Here is a 12,956-nt window from a genome sequence, read left to right as displayed (position 1 = left end):
TGCAAAGATGTCTCCACCTTGGCCCATGTTGGCTCAAGTTCAAATTTAAGTGGTTCAAGTGGATAGGGCTAGCTTTTTCTTTTTTTTTGTTCTCATTTTTATTTATTTTTTAATCAATATGCAGTCATTTATTTTTCACATATTTTCTCCATTTCAACACAGGTGGTCTCTGACTAATAAATTTAAAATATTTTGACCTGAAAAAAAGTATGAAAAATAAATGACTTCCATTTCTTTATAGCAGTCGTTTTCTTTCTTTTTTTTTTTTTTTCATGTATTTTTATTAGTTGGAGGCTAATTACTTCACAACATTTCAGTGGGTTTTGTCATACATTGATATGAATCAGCCATAGATTTACACGTATTCCCCATCCCGATCCCCCCTCCCACCTCCCTCTCCACCCGATTCCTCTGGGTCTTCCCAGTGCACCAGGCCCGAGCACTTGTCTCATGCATCCCACCTGGGCTGGTGATCTGTTTCACCATAGATAATATACATGCTGTTCTTTCGAAACATCCCACCCTCACCTTCTCCCACAGAGTCCAAAAGTCTGTTCTGTATATCTGTGTCTCTTTTTCTGTTTTGCATATAGGGTTATCGTTACCATCTTTCTAAATTCCATATATATGTGTTAGTATGCTGTAATGTTCTTTATCTTTCTGGCTTACTTCACTCTGTATAATGGGCTCCAGTTTCATCCATCTCATTAGAACTGATTCAAATGAATTCTTTTTAATGGCTGAGTAATATTCCATGGTGTATATGAACCACAGCTTCCTTATCCATTCGTCTGCTGATGGGCATCTAGGTTGCTTCCATGTCCTGGCTATTATAAACAGTACTGTGATGAACATTGGGGTGCACGTGTCTCTTTCATATCTGGTTTCCTCAGTGTGTATGTAGGGCTAGCTTTTTCTGTCCCTATTGGTGATGCCATGATGCAGACAGTGTTGAAAGATTGGTTTGAATCTCTTCCCCTTTCTGTTCAGCAACGGGGAAGGCCCAGTGTCTGCACACTTCGACCTTGGTCCCTTTTGGGTCTTCTGCAGTCTTCTGCAGAACTTCTTGCTCAGTTGTGTCCAACTCTTTGCAATCTCATGGACTGTAGCCCACCAGGCTCCTTTGTTGTTCTGCCAAAAGTTTTAACTTTTGTCTCAGGTTTAAAGGACTTGTTAACAAAAGAAACTACTCTTATATACAAATAAACAATTCTAATATTTAATAGAGAATTATCTAACTTAACGTTCAATAAACAATCATTAATAGGAAAAAGAAATAGGACAGCAGATACATCACCAAACTGAGTTTTGACCAACATCCAGACTCAAACATTGCTGGAAGTCCTGTGTTACAGCAAGCAATCTGGTGTTACAGTTGTGAAAAGGTCCCAGGCAGCATGTCCACTCCAGGGGTAACATTTCAAAATTGCAGTTTGGGGGTTCCCACTTATAATCCCAGGCCACAGACTGATATTATCATCAGCTTGCAAGCAAATTGCAGCTCCAGTTTTATGCTAATGTTGTTTGTTTTGTCTTATAAATCTTGGAATATTGTTAATTCCAGGCATGGTTGACCAGACCTCCTCCAGGGGTTCAACTCTCTCAAGATCCATCCCCTATCTTGTCTATGGTGTCGAGTGGCTTGAAGTCACAGCAGGTATATAGTCAGGGCAGTGTCCAGGCAGGTCAGAAGCAAGGTCAGAGGCTTGCTCTGCTTTTTGTCTATGAAACCTGAACAAGACCACTTCCATTTAATTTCCCTAACATCTGACCATGGAATTTTCCAAGCAAGAATACTGGAATGGGTTGGCATTTCCTGCTCCAGGGGACTCTTCCTGACCCAGGGATTAAACCTGTGTCTCTTGCGTCTCCTGCTTTGGCAGGTGGATTCTTTACTACTGCATATGTTAGACGTTCCAGACTTCTCTAGGTTATACCCACAAACCTCTCCAGACATAGGGCCTGGGTGTTGCAGTTTAATCATATTGAGTCTCATACTGGTTGCAGTAGCAGTGATAGTTCTAAACATAAAAGCCTTTTTTTGTTTTGTTTTGTTAATTAGCTTTAATTGTTGACTTTTAAAAATTTAATTATTATTTTGTATTAGAGTATACTTGATTTCCAATGTTGTGTTAGTTTCAGGTGTATAACAAAGTGATTCAGTTATACATATTCATCTATACATTCTTTTTCAGATGCTTTTCCCATATGAGTTATTACTTAATATTGAGTCAAAATTCCTTGTGCTATACAGTAGGTCCTTGTTGGTTATTTTATATATAGTAGTTATGTGTATGTTAATCCCAAACTCATAATTCATCCGTCCCCTGCCTTTTCCCCTTCAGTAACCATGTTGGTTTTCTATGAGTCCATTTCTGTTTTGTAAATAAGTTCATTTGTATCATATTTTAGATTCCACACATAAGTGATATCATATGATATCTGTCTTTGTCTAACTCACTTCACTTAGTATGGTAATCTCTACGTCCATCCATGTTACTGAAGATGGCATTATTTCATTCTTTTTAATGTCTGGCTAATATTTCATTGCATATACCTACCACTTCTTCTTTATCCATTCATCCGTCAGTGGACATATAGGTTCTTTCCACATTTTGGCTATTGTAAATAGTGCTTCAGTGAACTTTGTGGTGCTTATAGCTTTTCAAATTAACGATTTTCTTTGGATATATGCCCAGGAATGGAATTGCTGGGTCATATGGTAGCTTTATTTTTAGGGTTTTAAAGAACTTCTATACTATTCTCCATAGTGGCTACACCAATTTACATTCCCACCAACAATGTAGGATGGTTCTCTTTTCTTCATACCCTCTCCAGTATTGTTTATAGACTTTCTGATGATGGCCATTCAGACCAGCGTGAGGTGATGCTTCATTGTATTACGTTGGTATAAACATAAGTGTGGTTTCAGACTATGAATTTTAAATCATTATAACTAGACTGAAAAACATCTTTATTAATTAAAATAGGAACTGTTACAATTAACACGTTTTTGCCAATGAGAAATAAGTTTGTTTATTCCTGTAGCATAAAAATCCATGCCTCGGGATTCAGTGAACTCTTGGAAGGCACTTTCTGCCTCCTGCTGGTTGTAGAAGCATTTTCCCAGCAAAAAGTTGTTGAGATGCATTAAGAAGTGGTAGTTGGTTGGTGAGAGGTCAGGTGAATATGGCAAATGAGGCAAAACTTCTTAGCCCAATTCATTTAACTTTTGCAGTGTTTGTTGTGCAATATGTAGTCAGGCATTGGTTGTGGAGAAGAATTGGGCCCTTTCTGTTGACCAATGCTGGCTGCAGGCATTGCAGTTTTCAGTGCTTCTCATCAATTTGCTGAGCATACTTCTCAGATGTAATGGTTTCAGTGGGATTCAGAAAGCTTTAGTGGATTAGACTGGCAGCAGACCACCAAACTGTGACCATGACCTTTTTTGGTGCAGGTTGGGCTTCCCTGGTGGCTCACATGGTAAAGCATCTGCCTGCAATGTGGGAGACCTGGGTTTGATCCCTGGGTCAGGAAGATTCCCTGGGGAAGGAAATGGCAACCTACTCCAGTACTCTTGCCTGGAAAATTCCATGGATGGAGGAGTCTGGTGGGCTACAGTCCATGGGGTTACAAAGAGTCAGACATGACTGAGTGACTTCACTTTTTTTTTCTTTTATTGGCTTTGAGAAGTGCTCTGGAGCGTCTTCTTGGTCCAACTATTGAGCTGGTCATTGCTGGTTGTCATATAAAGTTCACTTTATGTTGCATGTCGCAATCTGATCAAGAAATGGTTCATTGTTGTTGCATAGATTAAAAGAAGACAGCACTTCAAAACAATGTTTTTGATTTTGGGGCAGCTCACAAGGTACCCATTTATTGAGCTTTTTTGCCTTTCCAATTTACTTCAAATGCTGAACAACCTTGGAATGGATAACATTGAGTCCTTTGGAAACTTCTCATGTAGTTATAAGAGGATCAGCTTCAGTGATACTTTCAGTTGGTCTTTGTCAACTTCCAATGGCCATCCACTGCACTCCTCATCTTCAAGGCTCTCGTTTCCTTTGCAAAAGACTTGAACCACCACTGCATGGTATGTTCATCAGTAGTCCTGGGCCAAATGTGTTGTTGGTGTTGTGGGTTGTCTCTGCTGCTCTATTACCCATTTTGAACTCGAATAAGAAAATTGGTGGAATTTGCTTTTTGTCTAACATCATTTCCATAGTCTAAAATAAATACATGGGCTTCCCTGGTAGCTCAGCTGGTGAACAATCTGCCTGCAATGCAGGAGACCCCAGTTTGATTCCTGGGTCAGGAAGATCCGCTGGAGAAGGGATAGGCTACCCATTCCAGTATTCTTGAGCTCCCTGGTGGCTCAGCTGGTAAAGAATCCACCTGTAGTGCAGGAGACCTGGGTTCAGTCCCTGGGTTGGGACGATACCCTGGAGAAGGAAATGGCTACCCACTCCAGTATCTGGCCTGGAGAACTCTATGGACTGTGTAGTCCATGGGGTCGCAAAGAGTCAGACACAACTGAGTGACTTTCACTTCACTTCTTCAAAATAAATATAAAATATACAGCAAGTAATGTCATTAGCAAAAAGTTAAAAAATAAAAATAAAGCAAGAAATACTCATTAAAATGATGTATAACATAACCACATTTAAGAATGTACTAGAATATCAAACACTAAATTTCAACAAGACAAAACTGCAGTTACTATTACACTAACCTAATAGTTTTTACTTGTTTTTCTCTAATAATGAGCAATACTGAGCATCTTTTCCTATGCTTTTTGGCCATCTGTATGTCTTTGGAGCCTTTATATATAGCCTCTTCTGGTCTTTTCCGTTGCTCCAATTGGAATGTTTCTCTCAATACTGTTGAATTATGCATGCGTGTGTGCTCAGTTGCTTAGCTATGTCCTACTCTTTGCAACTCTATAGACTATAGCTCACCAGGCTCCTCTGTCCATGAAATTTTCCAGTCAAGAATATTGGAATGGGTTGCCATTTCCTTCTCCTGGGCATCTTCCAGACCCAGAAATCAAACCTGCATCTCTTGTGTTTGCAGATGGATTCTTTTTTTTTTTTTTTTGCAGATGGATTCTTTACCACTAGCACCAACACTGGTGGGATGGACTGAGAGTTCGGGATTGGTAGATGCAAGCTAGTACATTTAGAATGGATAAACAACAAAATCCTAATGTATAGCAAAGGGAACTGTATTCAATATCCTTTGATAAACCATAGTGGAAAAGAATATTAGAAAAAAATAATGTAAAAGAAAATTCAGTTGGCCAGCACTCACTTTGGCAGCACATTTACTAAAATCAGAGTGATTCAAAGAAAATTATCATGGGCCCTATGCAAAGATGATGTACAAATTTGTCAAACATTTTATATTTTTTAATGTTACTGAATTGTAACCTTAGAAAACAGTTAATGGCAAATTTGATTATCATTTTATTATTATTATTTATTTAATTTTTTAGTTATTTTACTTTATTTTTTATTTGACTTATGGGATAAATTAAAGAGTTTCAGATACTATATATACACTACCATATATAAAATAGATAGCTACCAAAGTATAGCACAGGGAACCACACTCAATATTTTGTAATAACACATAGGGAAAAAGAATCTGAAAAAGAATATAGATAGATAGATCTGAATGTTTTTGTTTTTATTGTTCAGTTGTTAAGTTGTGTTCGACTCTTTATATCTCCATGGACTACAGCATACCAGGCTTCCCTGTCTTTCACTATCTCCCAGACTTTGCTCAAATTAATGTCCACTTGTCAGTGATGCTATCTAACCATCTCGTCCTCTGCCACCCTCTTCTCCTTCTGCCTTCAATCTTTCCCAGCATCAGGGTCTTTTCCAATGAGTTCTGTCTTTGCATCACATGGCCAAAGTACTGGAGCTTCAGCTTTAGCAGCAGTCCTTCCAGTGAATATTCAGGGTTGATTTCTTTTAGGATTGATTCGTTTGATCTCCTTGCAGTCCAAAGGACTCTCAAGAGTCATCTCCAGAGTAACATGGAAACATACACTACCATTTGTAAAATAGATAGCCAATGAGAAGTTGCTGTATGAACCAGGGAAATCAAACCAGGGCTCTGTAACAACCTAGAGGGGTAGGATGGGGAGGGAGGTGGGAGATGTTCAAGTAGGAGGAGACATGGGTAACCTATGGCTGATTCATGTTGATGTTTGGTAGAAACCAACACAATACTGTAAAGCGATTATCCTTCAATTAAAAATAAATAAATTAAAAAAAAATCTTCTCCAGCACCACAATTTGAAAGCATCAGTTCTTTGGTGCTCAGCCTTCTTTATGGTCCAACTCTCACATCCGTACATGACTACTGGAAAAACCATAGCTTTGATTATATTTTTTGTTGTTCTGCTCCATTTTGTTCTGGAACTGGAGATTCACCTTGTTACATTATTTTATTCCATTCTTACAGGCTGAGCGTGCTTGAGGGGATCTATATCATTTCAGTCTGTACTTTGTGTTGTTCTGAGACTGAGGACTTCACTCACTGACGAATGCCTTACAGCAAATATAAGGGTCACATTTCTTCATCTGAAGTCCTACTTCATTTTCAGGCTTTCTCATGTTAAGCTCTATTTCCCCATGTTAATTAGATCAAAGTAAACAAAGGATTTTATAGGGATAACTATACATTCTTCATTTTTTATATTCATACTTTTGCTATCACAAATATTGCTGGGTTTAGGGGTTGGGGGAAGCCTGTTGTATATAGTTTTTCTGTACTAGAAATCTACTTTTGTAAGGTAAAATCTTAAAGTTGTCATTCAAGGGATGTGTACATTTTAACGTTTCACCTATGCTGGTACATCTTTTTACAATTCACACTCCTACCAGTGATGTGTGAGATGTACATCTTCACCATCACTGGATGTTAGTTTTTTGTGTGTTGTTGTTTTGAAAATCTTATCAAATTAATTTTTTAAAATTGTGTGTTTTACTTTGTATTTTCTTAATTGCTTATGAGGTGTGGTAGATGGTGAATTCTTTCATAGTCTCATTAGCTGTCTGCAGTCCCTCTTTTACAAGAATAGCTTTTGCCCATTGTCCTTAATGACTGTTGTTCTTTTTTCCCTTCAGTTTTATTGAGATATAATTGACATACAGCACTGTGTAAGTTTAAGGTGTGCAGCATAATGATTTGAGTTACATATATTGTGAAATGATTACCACAGTAAACTGAGTTAACATTCATCACCTCATACAGATTAAAAATCATCTCATGAGAACTCTTAGGATCTACTCTCAACAATGTTGAAATATATCATACATTATATCCTTAGTAATTATTTATCCTGTAACCAGAAGTTTGTACCTTCTAACTACCTTTCTCTAGTTCCCTCACCCATCACCCCCAACTCTGGTAACCACAAATCTGATCTCTTTTTCTATGAATTTGGTTGCATTTTGTTTTTTTGTTTTTCAGACTCTACATATAAGTGAGATCATACAATATTTGTCTTTCTCTGTCTGGGTTACTTCACTTAGCATAATTCTCTCAAGGTCCTAAGGTCCTTCTGTGTTGTTCCAATTGGCAGAATTTCCTTATTTTTCATGGCTTAATAAAATTCCATGTATATATTGTGGTGATGTGTGTATGCATGCACTCGTGCATATATCCACAACTCACAGCTTCTTTGGGCACTTAGTTATTTCCATGTCTCACATTTTCTTTGAACACCAGTTGCAATGAACATGGTGGTGCATTTTTCTCTTCAGCATAGTGTTTTCATTTCTTTGGGATATATTCCAAGAAATGGAATTTCTGGGTCATATAATAGTTCTGTTTTATTTATTTTTTTTTTTGAGAAACATCTGTATTGCTTGCCATAGTGACTGCACCAATTTACAATTATGATCATTTTTATTTATCAACTTATAAGCTGTTTGTACATTAAGAAGTCTAACTTCTGAACCAAGTGTTGGAAATAATCTCTCCAAAGTAACACGCTTTTTACTTTGTGTGTATCGTGTTTGTATTTTGCTGTAGGAATGCATACCAAAGGCAGGAAGTATGAGAAGTATAAATTTTTAATAAAGAACTTAAAATCTAACTGATGGAGAAATATGCTACGTGCGTAGATGGGGAAACTATATTGGAAGACATCAGTCCTTTTGATGTTAACATATAAGTGTAATATACAGTTTCAATCAGTACCTTAAGTTTTTTGTTTTACTTGAGCCCAAACCCATAAATATTGGCAAGAGATGCTTGGAAAAGAATAATACAAGGAGACTAGTGTCATATACCAAAAGTATTATATAACTATACTAGGTAAACAGTATAGCATTGGCACAGAGTGGAAAAAAAAATCACTGAAAGAGGTGATTTTATAAACAGATTAAAGCATAGATATATTTTCACTCAGTGGGAAAAGATGGCGTAGTTAATTAATATTTTGCCCTAATCAGTGATATTGGAGAAAAATAGAATTGGATAGCAACAATATGCTTTATAAAGGAATAAATTTCAGATGAGTTTTACATTGGAGTGTTGAGTAAAAAGTCAAATCACACAAGTATAAGAAGACCATCCAGGGAGGTCTTCTTAAGTCAGAAATCTCAGAATGATAAAGAAAAGGATTGGCAGATTTGACTACATGAAAAGACTTAGCATATTGTCTTTTGGTCTTTTATATCTATAATTTTCCATTCTTGCTGCTGCTAAGTCGCTTCAGACATGTCCAACTCTTTGCGACCCCATGGACTGTAACCCACCAGGCTCCTCTGTCCATGGGATTCTTCAGGCAGCAGTAGTGGAGTGGGTTGCCATTTCCTCCTCCAGGGTATCTTCCTGACCCAGAGATTGAACCCATGTCTCCTGCATTGCAGGCGGATTCTTTACCGCTGAGCCATCAGGGAGGTGATGCCATATATGAATTTCTCGTATTATTTTTTACGTCTTTGTTGTTTCCCCATGGCATGTAAAACTTCAAAAATGCAATTTCAGTGTCTCTATATTCTATTTTATGAATGTGCTCTCATTTAATTTACAACTTAACAGTTTTTGAACAAAAGTCACAATTCCTTGAAGTTATGTTTGAAGAGTAGAAAACACATTCCATAATCTCTTGAACAGAAATTTGACACACAAGACACATGGTGGCCGGTGGCGCCAGCTCTCAGGATGAGGCACTTAGGTGCCATATGCCAGGCTAAACCTTGTGCTCTCACACTCCAGTGGGGAAACAATGCTTAATGAGTTTTTAGCATCATTTGGTATGAATTAGGAAGAAAATTAGTAAGCCTTCTTCCTATACCATGCTGCTGTTGCTGCTAAGTCGCTCCAGTTGTGTCCGACTCTGTGCGACCCCATAGACGGCAGCCCACCAGGCTCCCCCGGCCCTGGGATTCTCCAGGCAAGAACACTGGAGTGGGTTGCCATTTCCTTCTCCAATGCATGAAAGTGAAAAGTGAAAGTGAAGTCGCTCAGTTGTGTCCGACTCTTAGTGACCCCATGGACTGCAGCCTACCAGGCTCCTCCGTCCATGGGATTTTCCAGGCAAGAGTACTGGAGTGGGGTGCCATTGCCTTCTCTGATACCATACTTATGGATAAATAGAAACTGAAGTACAGTATCACAAGGACCTCTGATTACAGATATGTAGAAATTAATGTGTGAGATCAACAATGTATTCAGGAGATTTTCTTTGGTACCCAAAGGATTTTTAGGAGTTTTAAGAGGAAGAATAAAAATTTGACTCTGTAAAATTATGACAGTGATGTCCAAGTAATGTCATGTTCTGGGACAGATGACCAGAAGGAAGGAGGGCAACTTGAATTGATGTTGCCACAGGCAAGTGGAAGTTCTTATTTCATTTTCTCTCTGAATAGAGTTTTGAGGAAATGGTAATATATCATTTAAATAAAAACACACAAAAACAACAAACAATAAACTGCATTTGAATCAGGAGATTTGGGTTCAAATCCCTAAACTGTCAACCACCTGTTGTTAATCATGGATGAGTCACTTTACCTCTGGAATCAAGCTTTCCATTTGTAAAATGAAGGTATTGGGTTTTAGGTTATTTCTAAAGTCACTTCAAGCTATAATTCTCTGCTTTTGTAAATTTTTCATGGCCGTCCTATGATAATGATGGGAAAATGTAACCTTGATTCATCATTGTCAACTACCATGACCAGAGAATACATTATCTGTTAGTCATTTAGCTAATCCTAGAAATGGCCCTTTAGTAGTTTGCTGTGAGGCCATGTTTTCCTTCTTGTCTCGTTGTGGGACAATAAATGCTGTGGGACAGGTGGGCAAACATGCATAGTTAGCCTGGCAAGTAAAATGAAAAGTAGTCCAGATGACTTCTGATGGGCGGGAGTTGTAGTGTGCTAAATCTAATCCAGTGAAATTTAGTACTGATGACAGTGGAATAGTAAATTTAGGTTGAAAGATAAAATCAAAGAAGCAAAGAACAGCTGTTAAACCAAGTAGCAAAAGCGGAACCCTTTCACTGTTGGTAGGAATATGAATTAGTGTAGCCACTATGGAAAACAGTATGGAGGTTCCTCAAAAAACTAAAAATAGAACTATCATATGACCCAGTATTGTGCTCCTGGGTATATAGCTGAAGAAAAAGAAAGCTGTAATTTGAAAACATATGCACACCCCAGCTTTTTTAGCAGCATTTACAATAGCCAAAATTTGGAAGCAACCTAAATGTCCATCAACAGATGAATGGATAAAGATGTGGAGGGTGTATACACACACACAACAAAATATTACTCAACCATAAAAAAGAATGAAATTTTGTCATTTGCAACAATGTGGATGGACCTAAAGGGTATTATACTTAGTGAAGTGAGTCAGACAGAGAAAGACGAATATTCTTGTTCTCACTGAAATACGAAATATAAAAATGAAGCAAAAAGTGAACATAATAAAACAGAAACAAATGTAGAGAACAAACTCGTGTTTAGTGTAGGGAGAGGGAAAGGAGAGGGGTGAGATAAGGATAGGGGATTGAAATATACAAACTAATATATATAAAATAAATAAGCAACAAGGATATATTGTATTGCAAAGGGAAATATAGCCATTACCTTATAAAACTTTAAATGGAGTATAATCTATAAAAATATTGAATCACTATGTTGTACCTTAATATTGTAAATCAACTGTTCAACAAAAATAAAAAGTTTTTAAAGTTTTAATTAAAAAATTTAAATAAATAATTTTTTAAAACTGAGCCATCTCTTAACCAATAACTTTATGCCTATTTCTGAAACTATATTAAATAGAGTGGGAGAAATGGGTCCCAACTAATCACAGCAGTGAGCTTTTCTATCCTGTGGACCAGATCATGTCTGAAGTGTTCTTGGCTTGTCATCTTGAATATGAGGTGTAATAGTCATGGTATAATTTCCACCATTTTGAAATAGAAAACATACCTGGTGGAGAATGAAAAGGTTAGGAAAGAAGAAGGCTTGGCTGCTGTTGTTGGGAGAGAAAGCAAAGGCCTCTCTGGAGGAGCAGTAACAGACCTGTGGGCTTGGTTATCACAGAAGGACCTTCAGGCAGGCAAAACGCCTCTGGGGCTCCAGTAAATATGAGGATGAGCTGACCGTGGCCTTCAAAAAGTGAAATAAAGTATCATTAGCATCTCAGAGCAACTCAAGAAGAGGCACAGTGTCAAAACTTTGACCTTGCATTCTGATTCTAAGTGACTTACTGCTGTGTGACCCTGGGCAGGTTACTTAACTCCTCTGGGTCCAGAAGAAGTGGTCATTAAGGGGGCCATATTATCTCTAGAAGCACATGATTATTGTGAAATCGAAGGATGGAGCATATGGCCTGTGGTAGCACAGCCCAGTCCAGCAGGCCCTTCCCCAAGAGGGCTGGCCTGACAGGGGAGGCTCCAAGCCCCAGAACCACCTTGAGTTGGAGCAGCAAGGAGTCAAGGCTGCGGCCAGGCTCTGTCCCTGAGTCGGGATCCCTGCTTGGCCCCTCAGTCACCTGTTCCTGCTCCCTAGGGCTGCCTGCCTCACTGCCATGGCAGGCATTGCTGTGATGTTGCCCTGCCCACCTTGAGTCAGCATCCTGCCCATGAGTGGACTTTCTCTTCCAGGGGCAGGTATCAACCCTGTCCACTCGGACCTGGGCCATCTGCCTCCACCAGCTCCCAGGTTCACCTGACCCTGTCCTGACCTGACCTAGTCCATTTGGACCCTGGTTGAACTTCACACCCCTGGTTGGAGATACTCCCATAGTCTGAGCTCAGCACATCCAGTGGGGTTGTTCTGTGTTATGAACATTGCTTCTGCTTTCACAGGTACATTTATCACTGACCCACAGTCTAATGAGGGGTGTCAAAGCCAGCGGCCTCTATGGATGCAGGAGGTGATTTTGAACTCCCTGAAGAGAAGGGGCTTGCATGCTGGGAATCTTCTACAACCAGGGTCGTCAACTCTTGATTTGCCTAGAGCTTAGTTAGTACACTGCTCATACACCCTCCCTCTGAGCAGAGGTTGGAAGTGGAGAGGAGATGGGAAAGGGACCCCTCCTCCTGGCCCAGATGCCTGGTCCTGTTTCCTGACCCAGGAAGAGGAAACATTCAGGGGCTGGAGGGCATAGAGGGTAGAGAGGGCTGGGAAACCTCAGTACAATCTTAGAAATCACGGCTGTCCAGAAGAGGAATGAGCAGTACCCCCAGACCACCGTACCTGTAATGGAATCCCAGCCCCTCCCCTGCCCCTCTCACCAGCATCTAGATAGACTGCCTCTTCCTCCCTCATTTCCCTCCTCCTCTCTCTGCTGCCTTCACTCTCAGGATTGCAGCCTGGCCCCGGGCTTTCTGAGTTGGCCCAGCCACCAGGACATCCAGCCCTCTAGGCCACAGAGACTGCTGCCCCTGTCTCCATCATCCTCTCGTATCCCGTGTCCTCCAG

General features: G+C 39.4%; 1 protein-coding gene and 1 non-coding gene across 5 annotated transcripts in view; both read left to right on the top strand.

Moving 5' to 3' along the window:
* Window positions 1-12,956, top strand: part of OTUD7A (OTU deubiquitinase 7A) — a 381,326-nt gene that overhangs the window by 163,843 nt on the left and 204,527 nt on the right. The window lies entirely within an intron of this gene.
* LOC122419842 lies at window positions 5,303-5,409 on the top strand. Its single transcript, XR_006263056.1, has one exon. It is a non-coding gene; the product is annotated as a U6 spliceosomal RNA (small nuclear RNA).

Source organism: Cervus canadensis, chromosome 17 (assembly GCF_019320065.1).
Source record: "Cervus canadensis isolate Bull #8, Minnesota chromosome 17, ASM1932006v1, whole genome shotgun sequence".
NCBI classification, from domain to species: Eukaryota; Metazoa; Chordata; class Mammalia; order Artiodactyla; family Cervidae; genus Cervus; species Cervus canadensis.
Note: the sequence above shows the minus strand (reverse complement) of the source record. Positions and strands in the feature narration are given on the sequence as shown.